Source organism: Triticum dicoccoides, chromosome 6B (assembly GCF_002162155.2).
Source record: "Triticum dicoccoides isolate Atlit2015 ecotype Zavitan chromosome 6B, WEW_v2.0, whole genome shotgun sequence".
Classification (NCBI taxonomy): Eukaryota; Viridiplantae; Streptophyta; class Magnoliopsida; order Poales; family Poaceae; genus Triticum; species Triticum dicoccoides.
In genome coordinates this window covers 532,296,649-532,318,022 of record NC_041391.1, presented here as the reverse complement: position 1 = coordinate 532,318,022, position 21,374 = coordinate 532,296,649, and positions in this window count along the sequence as shown.

The window sequence follows — 21,374 nt, the reverse complement described above, 5'->3', positions numbered from 1 at the left end:
CTTTTCTAATTTGGCAAGGTTTTATTGATTGCGCATATCTTGCATATGTTGTCTTTCATTTCTTCTACTTTGTTGCACCACCATCTGCTTAGTTTACTCATCATATAACTCGAGATGCTATGCCCATCCATTATCAATACATATTCCATCTGTCGTCATACCATGTTTTTCCACTCAAATGCTATTCTTGTGCATCAGACATCAAAAAGGAAGAGGGTGATTACCGAACCTGAAGGAGCACCTCCAAAGTCCTTGAAAAACATGGTGGTGCCGGAGAAATCAGACAGCGCCCTACTTATATTGGTTGTACAACCAGTGACACAAAACATAGGACCGACTCCAGCAGACTGTACCCATACTTCACTGGCCACACCACTAGCCCCACCACACAGGACCTGCACTCCAGCAAAAGGTATACCGATTTCATTTGCCATAGCACCAGCTGTACCACAGAAAAATCCCACTCCAACAAAAAGTACAGCAAGTCCATCGGCCGAAGACCTATCCCAACTTCAGAGACGGCCAATTCCTACAGATTGGAACCCCATTCCATTTATTCCCAGTTTAAAAGACAATGCTTTCAATGTTGTTAGGGACTACGTGCATATATTCCCATCATGGGAAGATTATAGAGAAGACAAACACCATTTTCACATCTTCCTGTCCAACTTACGTGTAAGTGTTATTATTCATGGTTATTATTTTCCTGTTTTCTGCTGATCGAACACATCAATGATTTACATTACACTGTTGTAACTAGGTGAGGGTCAATCTGGATAGTCATGACGAGCAAAGCTTGCTTGTGCTTTTCAAGGAAGCATTGCAGCAGTATCGGTGTTACCTGAGGAAATCACACTTTGATGGCAAGTCTATAAACGAATTTTTGGTGAAGTCTCCTGTGCTAAATTTAGAAGACATTGAATGGAAAAACCTTGTTATGCATTGGTCTTGTTCCCAGGATGAGGTACTGTCTATGAAATCACATGACAATTTGAACTTCTACTTTTCCGCATGTGCCTTACGGATCTTTTTTGTAGGAAATCTGCTCGAAGAAGAATTCCGGTTTAAAAAGAACGACAGGATATCGCAAATATGCTGCCCGCTGCTTTGCTCTTGTTAGTACCTATTGTCCTGTATCACTGTATTTGCATACATACCTGGTTCATTATGTGACAGCAGTATGCATAATAGCTTGCTTATCAATTGTTCGCTCCAAATTATCTGATCTATATGAATGGTTACATTAGTGTAGAATATATCCAATGCCAATGAATTTTTTAGCTCTGCATTGTTCTTGTAAGTACATGCTGTCCTTTATCAGTGTACTTATATTGACAGGTAGTTGTTCCTGTACCATCACTCTGCAGCTTATTTTCCTTTGCCCTCCATTTTCTACACATCAGATCTATATTTACTCTAACCATAAGGTTGGTACTGAAGAAGTTTAGCTGTGCATTGCTCTTGGCTGTGCCTTTTGCCTGTATCGCTGCACATACATCTATAGCTACTTAGTTATGTAGCATCACTCTTCATCTTATCTTAAATATTCTCCATTTTTTCATATATTATCACATCTATATTTACTCGTAACAAAATGTAGAATAAAGGCAATGCTTATGAAGAACATACTGTGCTAAGCTTCTTGAATTGCCCCCCCCCCCATCAGCATGGACAAGGGCTTTATAGAGCCTGTCTTCACCAGTAATGCAAGTTTGTCCTTCTCAAGCCTTCAAACTTTGTTGTGTATATTTGGTTAGGCATGACTGCAACAGCTGTTTATTTTTGGTGTTTGCATCAAATTGCACGTTTAAAGTTTATTATGTAGTTCATAAACAAAAGTTTGTCCTTCTCAATTTAAGTTTTCAGTTGTACAACCAAGTTCCTTCTTCATACCATGTAAATTAAACTATACAGAGCAAGTGATCTTCTTTTGCACTGCATGTATGCTTCTGTTCTTCATCCGTAATCCAGTGGTGTGGTGAACCTACCCACTACAGCACAATGTCATATTCTGTAATGTCTTAACTATGAACAATGTCATATCATTCTACTATTATTTAAACCGCATATTTATTTGCCAATCTAAAATGGGATAAATTGACAGCACACTAACCATTGATACTTATGAGTTCTTGATCTGTAATCCAGTGGTGTCGTGAAGCTGCCAACTCCTTCACAATGTCCTGCCATGTCTTGACCTGAACAATACCATATTGTGTTAATGCAATTTTAAACTGTGTCACTTTATTCATCAGTAAGAAATGTGATGAATTGTTAGCACTGATACTTTTATGTGCAAAACATGTCATCTGTCTGCTTGTTTATCTTTCAGAGTGAGGAAGATATAAGTGTTGAACAAGCGCAGTCTCATCATCTTGCTCAGCTGCTTGCGCTGCAGCTCCCCAGCAGGGCTAACCTTTCTTGAACTCTATTGAAGTGCTGTCGGTTTTGTATATTATTTTGTCGGCGTGTTTATTTGCATTGGTGGCGATCTTTGCTGCCCAGTGTATGTAATCTGCTGTCTGCTTGTGCTTTATTATCATAGTGGCGAACTTTGATGCCCAGTGGATGTAATATGCCGTAATTTCTTTATTGTATAGTCTAGGTTTTTTCTTATTCATGATGCTGCAGTTATTTTACTGTATATATATCCTGTCTTCGCAGTAAACCGACCAAACCGTAAAATTACGGTACATAATCGGACCGTCATGCAATCACGATGTATGATCCGCATCATGGGCCCCGTCAAACTGGCCCACTAGTAGATTCGGGCCTTTAATAGACCGAGTAACCCCCGGCCCTCTTTTCGCAAGAAAACTCAATTGGCTTTTAGGAGGCTGAGAAGTAGGCTGGGCCTGAAACGTGCCGAATAGCTCACGAGCCGGCGGCAGCCCGAAATGATCCCCCGCCCATGATTGTGCGAATCAATTCACGGGCTTTTAACAGGCCAAAGTTGTCTAGGTACTTGTTTGGCCCAATCAGATATCGGCTGCGAGTAGGCCGGATGCAAATCGGGCCGTAGTTAGCCCAACTATATGACGGGCTTTTAACAGGCCGAAATTAATGTAGGGCCGAAATGTTAAATGTGCCCTTAACAGGCCGAAACTAATCAGGCCGAATTACTAAATGGGCCTTTAGCAAGTGGGCCCAAAAGCATAGCGTCCAGTCAACGGGCCAAATCTGATATGGGCCATAATTGAGCCCAAAGCCTCTTAAAGGGCCGGACCTGATCTGGGCCGTGATTTGGCCCAGAAAGTGGGAGGCTTTTAACGGGCCGGATCTTATATGGGCCATTACTAGGCCCGGAACATGGCAGGCCATTAATGGACCGGATCAATTATGGGACGGCATTTGGCCCAAAACATGGCAGCTAGTTAATGGGTCGGCCTACTAGGGTCCTCAAAATCTTGTGGGCCTACAGCTGGGCCGGCCCATTAATGTCGGCGAAATCTCGTGGGCCATTAGCTGGGCCGGCCCATTATGATCCGCAAGAATTTTGTGGGCCTTTACCTGGGCCGGCCTATTATGGCACACAAAAATCTTCTGGGCCTTTACATGGGCCGGCCTATTATGGCCCGCGAAATCTTGTGGGCCTTTAGCTGGGCTAGCCCATTATAGTCCACAAAATCTCGTGGGCCTTTAACTGGGCCGGCCCATTATGGGCCACCAAATCTTGTGGGCCTTTAGTTGGGCCGGCCCATTTAAACTTGATTGGCTGTGCCATGTGTCGACGTATCATAGACGCCTTTTGTCCAATGAGTGGATGGCATCTGTCCCAACGATGAGCCGACACGTGTTTCCTCCAGCCAATGATGATTTTACACGTGGAAAATCCCCATTGGTCGGGGCTGTTAACGGGTTATCGGATCCAAAACCCGACCCGATAGCTTAACGGCGTTTCGTTACGGTGGATGCCACGTGTCGGTCACCCTTGACAAAAGCACTTCTGTGATGCGTGATTTATCATCATGGAAGTGGACACTTCCGTGATGATAATTTTGGTAATGTCATCGAACACTTCTACGACAACACAGGTATGACTATCTTGATTCTGTCACAAATTTGTCATGGATGTACATGCATGAAAAAAAACACGACCTACTGTGACAAACACGTATCATCACGGAAGTGTATTTTTTTTGTAGTGTGGGCCACGGACCAGCACTCCCCCTCTGGGCAGGGGGCTGGGGGCTGGCACCCTCGCAATGGCTGGATGCGCCTCGCCAGAAGCCTGGCCTAGAGCCAGTTCGTCCTCCAAGGAAGAACGCAAGGCCAACCTCAGCCAGTCGCCGTCCACAACCAATCAAAGAGCCCAGGGCAGGCTGGCTATGCCCCGAGAGGGCTCGCGAAGAATGGTCGCGAAGTGCGCAGAATCAGGACGCATCACAGGATGGCCCACCTCTCCAACCGGCCTCACCACAAGGGTAGTGCTGGAGCTCGGGGCGCTTGGGGAAGGTGGAGAGGGCGAGGCCTGGAGGGATGACTCCTCAGCCATCTCCGTGAACTTGGCAGGAAGGGCCCTGCAGGGCAATGATCAGCTGAAGCAGCAGGAAAGTAAGGAACTGAGAAAGGGAAAGGCTTACTCATCAGTGGAGAAGTACTTCCTGCACTTCAATAGGCGGCAAGGGTAATCATCACCCAAGGCCTCCCTTCTCTTTCGGAGAGCCTCGAAGTCCCGCGGAAGCGGCCCAGGAGCTCGGCGCAAGGGTCAGCCTGCGACGAGGAAGAAGCGCCACTGTGACCGGCGTCGGGGGCATCGCCCTGGCACACGCCGCCGGACGCCGCACCATGAAGGGTGGCCGGGGCCTCAGGGCCTCTGCCACAGGAGCCGCGGGCTGCGTCTCGATACCTTCAGCCGCCACAGGGCGGGTCTCAGGAGCTGCCGCCTCAGGTGTACCGTGGGGCGTCATCGTCCCGACGGTGGCCCCCTCAGCCCCCGACGCCCTTTGCCTCCCAGCTCCACCACTCGCGGAACGACCGTCATGGGCAACCGGAAGGGCAACCACCACAACTGGGTTCTCGTGAGGTCCCCTGAGGCCTGCAGGGCGCAGCCCCCATTCATCGAAGCTGGGCATCCACTTCACAAAATCAGCCCTGTTTGAGCAAAGGTACAGTAGGGCGCCCCCATGCCGGATGCTGCCAGGGGAAGGGTCCCCAGTCAGGATCATGAGAACCTTCCTCAGCACTTCAGGCGTCAGATCTTCCTCTTGGAGCCTCATGCGGTCTTCGCGCCCCCCGAAGGCCCACATCCGGCGGGAATGACGCTAGAGAGGGGCAATGCAGCACAGGAGGAACTCCTTCACCACCTTGGGCGCCGTCACACCAAGCGCCCTCAGGTTTGCAAAGCGATGCTAGACGAAGACAAGCCGGGAGCTCGTGAGCGTCTCCTGGCTCCAGCCAGAATTGGGGATAGCGAGCAAGGTGGACTCCGAGAGCAGGGGGCTGGGTACTTCGACATCCACGTACAACCACCGCTCTCGGAACCCAGTCGCAGGCGGAGGAAGGCTGAAATCAATTCCCGAAGCTGCTGTTTCTGGTGTGGTAAGGAAACTCGCGCACCCCGAGCATTGGGTGGGTCGCTGAGGCGCAAAGAGAAGAAGTGGCGCATCAAGGCAACCGAAGGAGGGATGCTCATCATCGCCTCGCAAACAAAAGCGAAAACGGCAAGAAGAGTAATGGATTCGGGACCCAAATGCATCATGTGGATCTGGTAATGGGAAAGTACGGCGTTGAGGAAATCAAAAAAGGGGGGAACCAGTCCCGCCCACAGGGCGTCGGCGAAGTACCGGACCTCGGTGGCTATTCTGTTAATAGAGAAGTGAGACGCGGGCCAGACCGTCGTCCTCCCGCACTCGTTGAAGATGGTGGTGAGAGCAGAGCTGACCTTGTCCAAGCCTTCCCGGTTGAGTATGATCGACCGGGCGACAGCAGGGGCCGTCGACGGCGATGGACGGGGCGAGGGCACAGACTTTGGCCCTTTCCCCTTCTTCGTCGGAGCCATGGCAACAGGAAGGGGGAGGATGTGAGATTCGATTGGAAGCGGAGGTTGGAGCTCGAGAGAAGGAAGAGCAGGAGGCGCGCGAGCGGCGAGAAGAGGGGAGACTGTGTGCAGCCGCGGGTCCGCCTAGCTAGGCGCAAAATAAGGAGGCGTGGGGGAACAAGGACGCCCACGTCCAATCAACCGCCATGCGGCGCCCAAGGCCGCAGGCTATTGGGGCCCGCGGCGCTTCGCACTTGCCCCTTCGCTTCTCTGCTAAGCCAAGTCCAAGCGCGCCTTGGGCCCGAGGGCTACTATCGGCATTCTGGGAATGGGGGTACCCAGACTTGCCTGCCTGCGGCCTGCGGCGTGGCTCAAATAGTGGCCCAGTACGGCCCATCTTCACCAACACATGCTCAAGACCCTCGCGAGGGGCCAAGCCTGGCGGGGCGGACAACAGGAGGCTTCCTCGGGGATGGCCTCGTTAGGCTGGCTCACGAGGAGGCAGAGATATCAAGGTGGGGTACCTCGCGAGGTGCCCATGACGCAAGCCATGACGACCAAGGCTAGGCGGGCGCCAGGCGGGCGCCGGGCTGCGCAGAGTCCTTGTTTCCTCTTTGGTGCAAAGGGGGCAAGTGCAGGCGAGAGTATCAAGCAAAGGCAACCATTTCGGTGCAACAAGACCAAGACCAGCAGGACGGCAGAACGGAGGTTATCGTGGAGCCAAAGCCAGTGTCATCGTCTGGGTTTTTGGCAGGCGAGGACCAACTTTAGTCAGGATAAGTGTACTAGATGTTCCCCTTCAAAATGGGCAATTGTTGGCGCCCTTCCCGCTCAATATTTGGGGAGAGGCCCAGGGCCTCCGCCTATAAATAGGACTAGCCACCTGCAGGGTAGGAGGATGAGCATCTGAGACACAAAGAGAGAGAGGCGACTGAACTCCCCCTAGCAGTTCATCGCCCCAGCCAAGAACAGACCCTCGTGAGGCTGTTCTTCCTTGTACTGTTCATTATCAGCCCATGAGGCAATCCACACACCACAAACTGGAGTAGGGTATTACACCACAATGGTGGCCTAAACCAGTATAAATCTCGTGTCCCTTGTGTTACTCTTCGTATAGTTTTAGATCCCTGCGAGGAGAAGAGACATGGGTAGGCAGTAGGTGTGATCTCCACGCGCACCCCAGAGTTCGAACCTTGAGGGTCTGCCAGAACCCGAAATCCGACAGTGTTGATGTAGAAGCCCTCCGTGGTTGATGCCCCCTCCGATGGAGCTCCGGAACAGGCCCCAAGATGGGATCTCGTGGATACAGGAAGTTGCGGCGGTGGAATTAGGTTTTTGGCTCCTCTTCTGATCGTTTGGGGGTACGTAGGTATATATAGGAGGAAGGAGTACGTCGGTGGAGCAATAGGGGGCCCACGAGGCAGGGGGCGCGCCCTAGGAGGGCAGCGCCCCCACCCTCGTGACCGCCTCTGTTAATTCTTGGAGTAGGGTCCAAGTCTCCTGGATCACGTTCGGTGAGAAAATCACGTTTATGAAGGTTTCATTCCATTTGGACGCCGTTTGATATTCCGTTTCTTCGAAACACTAAAATAGGCAAAAAAACAGCAATTCTGGGCTGGGCCTCCGGTTAATAGGTTAGTCCCAAAAATAATATAAAAGTGGAAAATAAAGCCCAATATAGTCCAAAACAGTAGATAAAGTAGCATGGAGCAATCAAAAATTATTGATACGTTGGAGACGTATCACTTGGCAATTGCCAAGGGGAGTGCCCATACCCATGTGATTATGTCCTCGGAGGTGGTGAAGTAGGAGTTGTTGATGATGTAGGCTTGTCGTCCGTCTTCCAAGGCATAGGCTCTCCATCATAGAAGGATGATCGAGTCTCCGGGATCCTTAAATCTGCAGCCAAACTCATCCTCTTGAATCTATATTCATACTCACAGTTCTGGTTTTGCAGGTCATAGATCTGGGCTTGGAGGTGCTCGATTTTCTCTTGAAGCTTGAAGATGGTCTCCCCAATGACTTTGGCATCTAACTTGTGGTTGTTGGTGAACTCCGTGATCATCATCTGGTTGGCGTTGATTCCACGCTCCACCATCCCTTGGCACTTGAAAACTTGCTGCTCTACGACTTCGAGCTTTGTCTCCACGCTTCCAGTACGCCTTGGTCCCTCCACATCGCGGATGTGCAGCACCCCCTCACGCATCTGAATGGTTTGAGGGTGTTGCAGCACCTCCACAAGATAGGGGTTGATAACCCTCTCAAAAAACTTGTCCTTGGGAGCGCTTGGAGATGACATGATGCTCTAGATCTGAAACAGAAACAACTCGAAACAAAAACAGAGGATATTTGCGTGATACAGTGGTCAAAACCTTAGGGAGTATATATAATGAATTTTTATCGACCAAAATATGTAACGTGCAAGAAAACGGAGTCCGGGAGGCACACGAGGTGCCCACAAGATAGGGGGGGCGCCCAGTAAGGGTGGGCGCTCCCTCCACTCTCGTGGGGGCCTTGTGTCCCTTTCGGACTAGTTCTTTCTTCCTAAAATTTTTAATTATTCCAAAATTGAAAAAAAAATGCCATTGGAGTTGTTTTGGAGTCGGTTTACTTACCATACCACATACCTATTCCTTTTCGGAGTCTGGAACGTTCTGGAAAGTGTCGCTTATGTATTCCTCAGGGGTTACGGTTTCAATAATATTAGTTTCAACATTGATAGGATTACCTGAAATATAATGTTTAATTCTTTGACCGTTTACCACCCTTGGACTTGTGCCTTCAAAGTTGTTGATTTTTATAGCACCAGAAAGATAGAGCTCCTCGATAACATAGGGACCTTCCCATTTAGAGAGAAGTTTTCCTGCAAAAAATCTTAAACGAGAGTTGAGTAATAATACATAGTCTCCTACGTTAAACTCACGCTTTTGTATCCTCTTATCATGCCAGCGTTTGACTTTTTCTTTGAATAGCTTGGCATTCTCATATGCTTGGGTTCTCCATTCATCAAGCGAGCTAATATCAAACAACCTCTTCTGACCAGCAAGTTTGAAGTCATAATTGAGCTCTTTAATAGCCCAATATGCCTTATGTTCAAGTTCAAGAGGTAAATGACACGCTTTTCCGTAAACCATCTTATAAGGAGACATGCCCATAGGATTTTTGTATGCAGTTCTATAGGCCCATAATGCATCATCTAGTTTTTTGGACCAATTCTTTCTAGATCTATTCACAGTCTTTTGCAAAATTAATTTGTGCTCTCTATTGCTCAACTCTACTTGACCACTAGACTGCGGATGATAAGGAGATGATATTCAATGATTGACATCATACTTAGCAAGCATCTTACGGAAAGCACCATGAATAAAATGTGAACCACCATCAGTCATAAGATATCTAGGGACTCCAAACGTCGGAAAAATAACTTCTTTAAGAATTTTAATAGAAGTGTTATGATCAGCACTACTAGTTGGAATAGCTTCTACCCACTTAGTAACGTAATCAACAGCAACTAAAATATGTGTCTAACCATTGGAGGCAGGAAAAGGTCCCATATAATCAAAGCCCCAAACATCAACGGTTCAATAACAAGAGAATAATTCATAGGCATTTCTTGACGTCTACTAATGTTACCTACTCTTTGGCATTCATCACAAGATAAGAAAAACTTACGAGTATCTTTGAAGAGAGTAGGCCAATAAAAACCAGATTGTAGTACCTTGTGTGCAGTTCTATCTCCAGCATGGTGTCCTCCATAAGATTCAGAGTGACACTTATGTAGAATCTGTTCTTGTTCATGCTCAGGCACACAACGTCTAATAACACCATCTATTCCTTCTTTATAAAGGTGTGGGTCATCCCAAAAGTAATGTCTTAAATCATAAAAGAACTTTTTCTTTTGTTGGTATGTGAAACAAGGTGGTATAAATTTAGCAACAATTTAATTAGCATAATCAGCATACCAAGGAGCAGTATGAGAAGCATTAATGACCGCTAATTGTTCATCAGGAAAACTATCATCAATAGGCAGTGGGTCATCAAGAACATTCTCTAACCTAAACAAGTTATCTGCAACAGGGTTCTCAGCTCCCTTTCTATCAATAATGTGTAAATCAAATTCTTGGAGCAAGAGAACCCATCTAATGAGCCTAGGCTCAGCATCTTTCTTTTCCATAAGATATTTAATAGCAGCATGATCAGTGTGAATAGTAACTTTGGAATCAACAATATAAGGTCTAAACTTATCACTTGCAAACACAACTGCTAAGAACTCTTTTTCAGTAGTAGCATAATTTATCTCGGCAGTATCAAGAGTCTTACTAGCATACTGGATAACATTCAATTTCTTATCAACTCTTTGCCCTAGAACAGCACCTACAGCATAATCACTAGCATCGCACATAATTTCAAAAGGTAAATTCCAATCAGGTGGCTGAACAATAGGTGCAGTGATCAAAGCTTTCTTAAGTATTTCAAATGCTTCTACGCAATCATCATCAAAGACAAAAGGAATATCTTTTTGCAATAAGTTAGTCAGAGGCCTAGAGATTTTAGAAAAGTCCTTAATGAACCTCCTATAAAAACCGGCATGACCAAGGAAACTTCTTATACCTTTTATGTCCTTGGGACATGGCATCTTTTCAATAGCATCAACTTTGGCTTTATCAACTTCAATACCTCTCTCGGAGATCTTGTGCCCCCAAGACAATGCCTTCATTAACCATAAAGTGACAGTTTTCCCAATTCAGGACAAGACTAGTGTCTTCGCATCTCTGCAAAACTCGATCAAGGTTGCTCAAACAATCATCAAAAGAGGATCCATAAACGGAGAAATCATCCATGAATACCTCACAAATCTTTTCACAAAAATCAGAGAATATAGCCATCATGCATCTTTGAAAGGTAGCAGGTGCATTACATAAACCAAAAGGCATACGTCTATAAGCAAAAGTACCAAAAGGGCAAGTAAAAGTAGTTTTAGATTGATCCTTCGCTGACACAGGTATTTGAGAGAAGCCAGAATAACCATCTAGAAGCCAGAAATGTGTGTGTTTGTATAGTCTTTCTAGCATTTGATCAACAAAAGGTAAAGGGTAATGATATTTCTTAGTAGCTTTACTTAACTTACCGAAATCAATTACCATCCTATAACCTGTAATAATTCTTTGCGGGATCAATTCATCTTTATCATTAGGAACAACGATAATACCTCCATTTTTAGGAACGCAATGGACAGGGCTTACCCATTCACTATCAGCAACGGGATAAATAATACCTGCCTCAAGGAGTTTTAGTATCTCCTTTCTTACCATTTCTTTCATCTTGGGATTTAGTTGTCTTTGAGGATCTTAACTGGTTTGGCATCTTTCTCCACTGTAATTTTGTGTTGGCATAATGTGGGACTAATACCCTTACACTACAAAAAAATACACTTTCGTGATTATACGTGTTTGTCACAGTAGGTCACGTTTTTTGTCATGCATGTACATCCATGACAAATTTATTCCAGAATCAAGATAGTCATACTTGTGCTGTCGTAGAAGTGTTCCATGACATTACCAAAATTATCATCACGGAAGTGTCCACTTCCATGACGATAAATCACACGTCACAGAAGTGCTTTCGTCAAGGGTGACCGACACGTGGCATCCACCGTAACAGAACACCGTTAAGCTATCGGGTCGGATTTTGGATCCGATAACCCGTTAACAGCCACGACCAACACCGATTTTCCACGTATAAAATTCTCATTGGCTGATGGATCCACGTGTCAGCTCTGCGTTGGCACATGTGTCACTCATCCAACGGTCGAGATGGGCCTATGATATGTTGACACGTGGACCAGCCCAAAAGTGGCCCACAAAGTTTAAATGGGCCGGCCCAACAGAAGGCCCATAAGATTTAGCGGACCATAATGGGCCGGCCCAGCTAAAGGCCCACAAAATTTAGCGGACCATAATGGGCCGGCCCAGCTAAAGGCCCACAAGATTTCGCGGACCATAATGGGCCGACCCAGCTAAAGGCCCACAAGATTCTGCAGACCATAATGGGCCGACCCAGCTAAAGGCCCAACATTCTCTGTCAAATCAGCCCGTCAACGGCCTGGTCTAAACTTGTCATCAATGCAGCCCATGGTCATTTCTGGCCCGTTAACAGCCCGCTAAGTAATTGGGCCAAATTATGGCCTGATGTATTTCCGGCCTGTTAAAGGTCCGGCTTCATTTGGGCCCATTTACAGGCCATCAAAACTTTCAGCCCATAAACGACCGTGAAGGATTTGAGTCATATTCGGCCATGTCTGTCATTCATCCTGTTAGAGGCCCACTATAGATTTGGCCCACTTTCGGCCTGTTGTCATTTTTGGCCCGTTAATGCCGGACGTAAACCATGGGCCATATGTGGCCCAATGTGATATCGGGCCAATTAACGGCCCATATAAAAATAACGATAATCTAGCCCGACCGAAGTTCCGGCCTGTTAAAGGCCCGTGTATTAGGTCGGCGCATTTACGGCCCGTCCGAATTTCGGCCTGTCAAATATCCGCATCGTAAATGGGCCACCATTTCGGCCTGCTAAGTCCAGTGGGTTATTTGGCACAATCAGGGCCCAATCTCACTTCCGGTCTATTAAAGGCCCATGTTTTTTATGGGCTCAACATATTTACACCTCTAAACGGCCTACTTTTACTGAGGGCCCAAATTATGTTTAGGCCTGTTAGAGGCCCACTATGGGCACATGCCTACCAGAAAATTTGAAAGCTTATGCTTATTTAAGCCCAGATATTTTTAGTGGGCTACATGCCAATTTTGGCCCGTAATCGTTTTTAGCCCAATTGGAATGGGCCCGACGAATGTTGGCATGTTGGGCTCCTACGAAGCTTTCATCTGAATATGTTACTAAGATAAACCTACACTATACAAAAATAGCGTCATAATTACTGCAGCCTGTGGCAGCATCATAAATGTTGTATCACAACAAAATAAATTTCAATCATACAACAAAAGTCCTGTTGGCATAAAGTTTACAGTCCTTCTAGATAAAAGCACCATCAGATGTATAGAAGCACAGATCATTTGACCTGAGTACTAATGTTTCAGGCTGTAGAATCTGATGGAGCAGCACGATCTCCACCGCCATTGCTCTTCAACAACGAAGCGAATGTATGATAGTCTGGTTTCAAAACCATTCATATCTTGACGGCATTTCACAACCACTATTCTTGTTTCCGAAACAACGTCCATTAGGGATTGGACTTGTGTCTGGAGCACAGATATATCACTCTGTCTAGCAGGAAGTTTTTATTCAGTAGGCGATTTGGACGAGGTTACCTTGACAACCAACCCAGAATTACGCAGGAAGGTGCTTTTTGGATTGTTAGTGGAGAGATACTGATGCACTACAGCAAGAGGTGACATTGTGCCTGTAGTAGCCTCGTCACCTTCAGGTAGTTGTGGCTATTCAATCATTTGTTCCATAGCTTCCTGAAAGTTTGAACTTGTAGATTAGTTTACCAGTCAGTTACTAATGAGAGAAAAACAAAAAAAGTAGGTTAAACATTTATACATAACTTATTTTGGTGAACTACTGTAATACATTAGCATGTATTGTAGTGCCAACTACATAATAAAATCACTTTCAGAACATATGTCCATGTAGCATGCCTACTGTATTGTCTATTTCCCCACATTCGTTGACATCTAAGGATAAAGAGACATGGTTTAAAGTAGGATGAACATAGCATGACATCATTCATATCATGGGCAAACAGATATAAAACAAACAGGCTATTTTATCATTGTGTGCGCTCGTGAACATAACAAGTATATTACAGATCAAGACCAAAAGAATATCCTTCATCTCTTTTAAACCATGTAAGGTGAAATGATACGTTAAGACAACTGTGTATAAAAGTGAACAGAGTAACTGACATTGGCTGCAAACCAAGTAGTTATATGAACACGTCACAGTACCAATCAGTTCAAGGCAGGAGGAGTAAGGACTTACAACAACGGCTTGAACTGGTGTGCTCATGCCCTTCATCTTGCTGGTGTGGCAATCCTTGAAGATTTGCACTGCATTCGGTTCAGGTTCTTTTTGGTCCGCACGGGCTTTCCGCTGTATTTGGAACAAGTCAATATAGATACGATTATATGGCACAAAAAAAGAAGGATGTAGCAGCTATTTACAAGAGCCTCGGAGTGTGCAATATAGCTACGAGATCCTATTATATGTTGGAATTTCACTTTAGAACGGTTGGTTTTGTTATTCAAACAGTTAGCCTAGAAGAAGATACATTTGTAAGGCACATAAATCAATGCAAGTTCAATATGTGGTCTAATCAAATACAAGCCTACCTGATACTTTGGATCAGACTAGTGTTTAACGAGGGCTGTCCAGTCTTCATCTGTAATATATTCCACTGGACATGTTTGGGCGATTTCATTGCTCTCCTTGCCTTCAAAGTGAGATTTTCTAAGGTGGTACCGATACTGTCGCAGAGCAGACTGAAAAACATGAGTGGATGCTTGTTTAGTTGCATCATCTTTCGGATCCAACTTGAACCTCATCTGTTGAAAAAAGAATGTGAGTCTTATTAGGAGGAAGCTAGAAAGTATGGGATAGAGCAAGACAATATTAATAATTGCGATGAATAACATAACTTACAGATAAATGGTCAAGGAAGGTGTTAAACTGGGTATTGTCTTTCTCATTCCTGTACTGGATCCACGTTGGGAGGATACGCGCATGACACCTAACGGCAACGGCTGCCTCTGATACTAACTTGGCTGACTCTGTAGCATCACGTGGCCTTTTTAAACCAACCTTAAAATGGATCTCCATTCTTCCTCCTTTAGATTTTGTTAATCTGTCAAGCATTATCCCTGATGTCTGTTTCCGCTTGCGCCGTGGTGCTAGTTCAACAATGAATATGGAAAGTGTTCGTGTACATCAAACTGTGAGAGTACATATAAAGGAGCATGCAACTGCAACTTGACTCGGTCAGGTACCGTCTTGGTGTTGATGCTCATGAGGTTCATCTGACCTTGCCAAGTCCTGTTGTGTCAATAGTGCTTCGGAAGTAGTGTTAGGTGTGAAGGCAGCTTGGGAACTGGCCAGTTCCGGAGCAAATGAACGAGTAACTGGTTGAGATGCTGGTACAGTTGAAGCGGATGCTGCAGCTGGTGGAACAGGTGATACTGTGTTTGTAGATTTAGCCGGTGGACTTGGACCTTATACTACACTATAAGTACCAGCAGAATCTCGACGGCAGAGCCTTTTCCGTTTCACCCAACGAGTAACAGCACTCCCTACTATATTATTTTCCTTGCTCTTTTTTGACTTTGCCATGTCAAGCTGTACCCACAACACAAAAGAATAAAATCACTCTTCATAACTCATTGATGCATGATACAGACAAGCAATACTTTGATGTAAGACAACCGTATGAGGATAGAATATGTAAGAAAAACAGGACGGCATGACATATTCACAACTACGATGTGCAAACTAAGAAGAAGGATTTTCAAGAAAATAGAAGTAATGCAAGCTAGACACCATATGAAAGATGCAACCAATATTACTCTACCAAGTTAAAAGTGTCTTGTCATAAGTGGCAATTCGAAAAATTAGAAGCAATACAACATAGAAATCAATGCAAGATGCAACCACTATCAAACTGCCATGTTAAAAGCATCCAATCATGAGTTACTGATGCGGGATACACAACAGCAGTACTTTGATGTAAGAATATGGTATGATAGATAGATGAAGTGTATTCTAGACACAGAAAGCCATGTCATATGCACATGTATAACGTATAAACTCAGCAGGTGCAATTTAATCAAAATAGAAGAAATACAGGCTAGACAACATATGCAACATGAAACCAATTATCACACTGTCAACTTAGAGCAAGCACCTGCCATGGTGGAGCGCGGGAGATGAACTCATCATATAGACTTGGGACTTCAACTTCATTAGCAGTAGTAGTGGCAAATCTAGAGAGTCTCTGTTTGCGTCGGTGTGGAGTACCACCGACATCCCCTAACTTACTCTTTTCCTTCCTATTTTCTGATATAGTCTTATGAAGTCAAAACCACAAGAAGATGAATAAAATTAGCTCTGCATAACTGGTTGATGCATGATACAGACGAACACTACTTTGATGTAAGGCAAGCGTAGGAGGATGGAATATATACAAAAAAACAGCGTTTCATATTCACACGTACGATAGGAGGATGGAATATGTATGAAAAAACAGTAAGCGGAAGGCATTTCAACAAAATTAGAAGAAATGAAAGCTAGGCACCATATGAACATGCAACCAATATCACTCTATCAGGTAAAAAGTGTCTCGTCGTAAGTGCCATTTCAAGAAATTAGAAGCAGTACAAGCTAGAAGACAATGCAAGATGCAACCTACATCACTGTCCCAAGTTAAATGTGTCTTATGTGTAAGTGATCGTTGCAGGTATAAGTTGTAAGCTACGCAGATGCAATACAACATAATAAGAAGAAATACAAACTAGACATCATACGGAAAACGCAACCACGTATAACAGTTCCAAGTAAGAGCAAGCACCTGTGATGGTGGAGTAGGGGAGATGTGCTCATCGTGTACACGTATGTTCTAGAAACAGGAACACGTGTCATATTCACAGGCATTATGTGTAAAGTAAGGAGATGCAATTCAAGTTTGAAGCAATACAAGCTAGACATCATACGCAACATGCAACCACATATAATAGTGTCAAGTTAGAGCAAGCACCTGTGATGGTGGAGTAGGGGAGATGTGCTCATCATCTACACAACTACGTTGACTGTCCAGCCTTGTGTTGTCTTGCGAATCTTGTTGGGAGGATGGCGGAGTAGAATCTGTAGAGACCCCCTATTTGAGTTGCTCCGAAGGACCACCATCATCCACTGTCGGACTAATTTCCTTCAGCTGTAATGATTTTGCATTGTGAAGTCAAACCGATAAGAAAAAGGAATAAAATTCGCTCTTCAGAACTCATTCATGCATGATACTGACGAACACTACTCAGATGAAAGGCAAAACACATGATGCGAGGATGGAATATGTATGAAAAACAAGATGGTGTGACATATTCACACCTATGATGTGGTAACTAAGCAGAAGGCATTTCAACAAATTAGAAGCACTGCATGCTAGACACCATATGGAAGATTCAACCAAAATCACTCTACCAAGTTCAAACTGTATGGCGTTTCAACAAATTAGAAGCAGTATATGCTAGAAATCATATGCAAGACACAACCAATATCACAGTGGCGACTTAAAGGTGCCTTATCATAAGTGACTGATGCGGGGTATGCAAGAATAGTAGTCTGATGTAGAAACAGGAACACATGTCATATTCACAGGCATTATGTGTAAAGTAAGTAGATGCAATTCAACAAAGTTAGAAGCAATACAAGCTAGACATCATACGCAACATGGAACCACATATAATTGTGCCAAGTTAGAGCAAGGACCTATGATGGTGGAGTAGGGGAGATGTGCTCATCATCTACACAGCTACATTGACTGTCTAGCCTTGCGTTGTCTTGCGAATCTTGTTGGGAGGATGGCGGAGTAGAATCTATAGAGAACCTCCGTTTCAGTTGCTCGGAAGGACCACCATCATCCAATGCCTTGCCAATTTCCTTCAGCTTTATTGATTTTGCATTGTGAGGTCATACCGACAAGAAAACAGAATATCATTCGCTCTTCAGAACTCATTCATGCATGATACTGACGAACACTACTCTGATGAAAGGCAAAGTCGTGATACGAGGATGGAATATGTACGAAAAAATGGACGGCTTGACATATTCACACCTATGATGTGGTAACTAAGCAGAAGGCACTTCAACAAATTAGAAACACTGCAAGACACCATATGGAAGGTGCAATCAATATCACTCTGCCAAGTTAAAACTGTCTCGACATAGGTGGCGTTCATCAAACTAGAAGCAATACATGCTAGAAATCATATTCAAGACGCAAACCAATATCGCACTGCCAACTTAAAGGTGTCCCATCATAAGCGACTGATGCAGGATACACAAGAAGAGTAGTTTCATGTAAGAACATGGTGTGATAGACAGATATAGTATGTACCAAAAACAGGAAAGCGTGTCGTATTCACATGTATCATGTGTAAGCTAAGCAGATGCAGTTTACACTAATTAGGAGCAATACGAGCTAGACACCATATGCAACATGCAACCAGATATCACACTGCCAAGTTAGAGCAAGCACCTTGGGTGGTGGAGTAGGGGAGCGGAGACTTGGACCATGTAATGCACTCTCAGTACAAGGAGAATCGGTACAGATGCTCCGTTTACATTGCTGCAGAGGACCACCATCATCGCCTTCCTTACTCTTTTCCTTCCTCTTTCTTGATTTTTCCTTGTCAAGTCAAACCCACAAGAAAAAGGAATAAAATTTGCTCTTCAGAACTTATTGATGCATGATACTGATGAACACTACTTTCATGTAAGGCAGTCGCATGATAGGAGGATGGAATATGTATGAAAAACAGGAAGGCGTGACATATTGACATGTATGATGTATAAAGTGTAAACTAAGCACAAGGTTCTTGAACTTATTAGAATCGATGCAAGCTAGAAACCATATGAAAGATGAAACCAATATCACTCTGCCAAATTAAAAGGGTGCCCTAACAAATGTATTTGACCAAATTAGAAGCAATACATGGCAACAGGATAGAAATAATATGCAATATGCAACGAATAAAGGTGACTCATCGTAAGTAATTGATGCAGGATACAGAAGAGAGGTAGTTTCATGTAAGAACAAGGTTAACAGATAGATGTAGTGTGTACCAAAAATAGGAACGCATGTCATATTCACAGGTATAGTGTGTAAACTAAGTAGATGCAATTTACCCTAATTAGAAGCATTACAAGCTAGACACCGTATGCAACATGCAACCACATATCACACTGCGAAGTTGGAGCAAGCACCTGTGATGGTGGTGTAGGGGAAGTGCTGTCTTCAGGTACAGAGCAACATTCAATATCTTCATTTAGGCTTGCTGTTTCTTGAGAATCATGTGGAGAGGATGAAATTGCATTCTTTATAAGAGCATTACGTCTCATATTAACCCACACATGTGACTTCTCATCATAAGCGATAGACGTAGGATACACAAGAACAGTAGTTTGATGTAAGAACATGGTGTGATAGGCAGATGTAGTATGTACCAAAAACAGGAATGCGTGTCATATTCACATGTATAATGTGTAAGCTAAGGAGATGCAATTTAACAAATTAGGAGCATTGATGAGGGATACACAAGAGAAGTAGTTTGATATAAGAACATGGTTAATAGAAAGACGTAGTATGTACCAAAAACAGGAAGGCATGTCATATTCATGGGTATAATGTGTTAACTAAGCAGATGCAATTTACCCTAATTAGAAGCATTACAAGGTAGACACCATATGCAACATGCAACCACATATCGCACTGCCAAGTAAGAGCAAGCACCTGGGATGGTTGTGTGTGGAAATTGAGATCACCAACTGCAGAGCTACTTTTACTGTCTCCAACTGCTGACACTGCACCCATTAGAGCGTTGAAACGCTTACTGCTTATCTTCGAATTACACTGGAGCGACTTCTGTCTTTTCTTTTCTGCATTCATCTGCACTGTGTCAGAGTCTGAAATACCCGTGCATAAAAAAACAATAGTGTGAGTATGGGTGAAGTGTGTGCACAATTAGTACCATGTAAAGGTAGCAGATAGCAGGTCGGTGAGAAATAAATGACGGGAGACATATGATAGCTCACAACATGCATGGCACACTCAATTACTACAGGATTCTATGAAAATAACAGTCGAGTAAAAGCAAATAGATCAGTCAATTTTTTCTGCACCGTCCGGTGTACAAAGAACGGGGAGATCGCCTTCATCTACCTCCAGCCAGTCAGTGTTGACGATCTTCCTCGAAATGCCAGCGATCACCGGCCCAGTATTCCTCCCCTGCGTGCGCCCTCCCCTCGACCTCACCGCACCGCCGTGCTTGGCACCGCCCCCGGCCATCCATTCAAGCCTCGCCGACCTCCAGATCGGGTGCAAGCAGCTCCTGCGCCCCACACCCCTATGATAGACACCGATGCGCCGCTTCCCCGAGGAACAGGCGGACTAGGTGCTCCGCGCGCCTAAACGAGTGCTGCTTCTTTTAATTGTGGTTTGACTGACCCTGAGTTGAAATCCAGGCGGGCTTCTGACCTCTAGCAAAGGTGAAATAGTAAAAGGGAGGAAACCTTGTGCATTTAGTATCACGAAGAAGATGCAGTAAGAAGCGCTCAACTAGTTTCTTTCGTGGGATGAATACGGTGTGAGCGGAGACGTAAGATTTGCACGAATAAGGGAAGAGAAGTACCTCTTTCTGTTGGCAGTGTTGTGTCCTCCTTCTGTTTTTCCGACGATCTTGTTGTTCGCTGGAAACCAGAAGTTGTGGAGGACGGTGCAGCCTTGGACGAACCCATGGCCAAGTTGTTGAGTGTGGTGCGGTGGCCGTCTGTCAGCAGCGGGGAAGCAGATCCGAGGCGGCGAATGACGGCGTAGCGGCAATAGGTCCGGTGCGGTTGACGATTGCGAATACCAGGCATTGTGCGTGTGTGTATACTATCGACGAACTAGCCCCCAAGCTCGTATAGCATACTAAGGGCCTAGGGTTACAAATCATATATAGTCGGCTTATCACCAGTGGGGATAGAGTCCTCCACGACTCTGGTTGCTTCATGTTGTATGCCGAGTCCTCCACATGGGTCTTAGTATAACACGTCTCGGTCCAACCTATATGTGGCACAGGATGGAACCGACCCATGAGTGTTCATGTTGACTCACCACAACTAGAAATGATGTGCCCACCATACCACACACGCAATCGACCACTAAGAAAATAAGCATATACAATAGTACAACAGTATCTAGCTCACGATACGTCTCCATATTTTGTTGATGACACTGATGGACTTTGCATTTGATGCGTGCTCCGTATTTTGTTGACGACACTTACGGTCATTGTATTTGAAGCGAAAGCACGATATGGTCACTGGACTTCAGAATAAGCTCATCACGGTCACCACACACATTTTGTCGTGCTAACCAACATGTGGTTGGATGGTTAGAGGATAGTGGTTTCTCGAGCCCACCAAGGTTAAAGTCCCGGTGCTCGCATTTAACTTGTGTTAATTTCAGTATTTTCTAGTGATGTACGTTCAGTGGGAGGAGACGTTCCACTCAACTACGAGGCACCTATGGTGACTTTGTAAAATCTCAAGATCATATATGCTGGCCCACTCTCTCGAAGGTGCGGCGGTGGACCGGTGGTGGGTAGTGGTTTCAGGGAGGGCG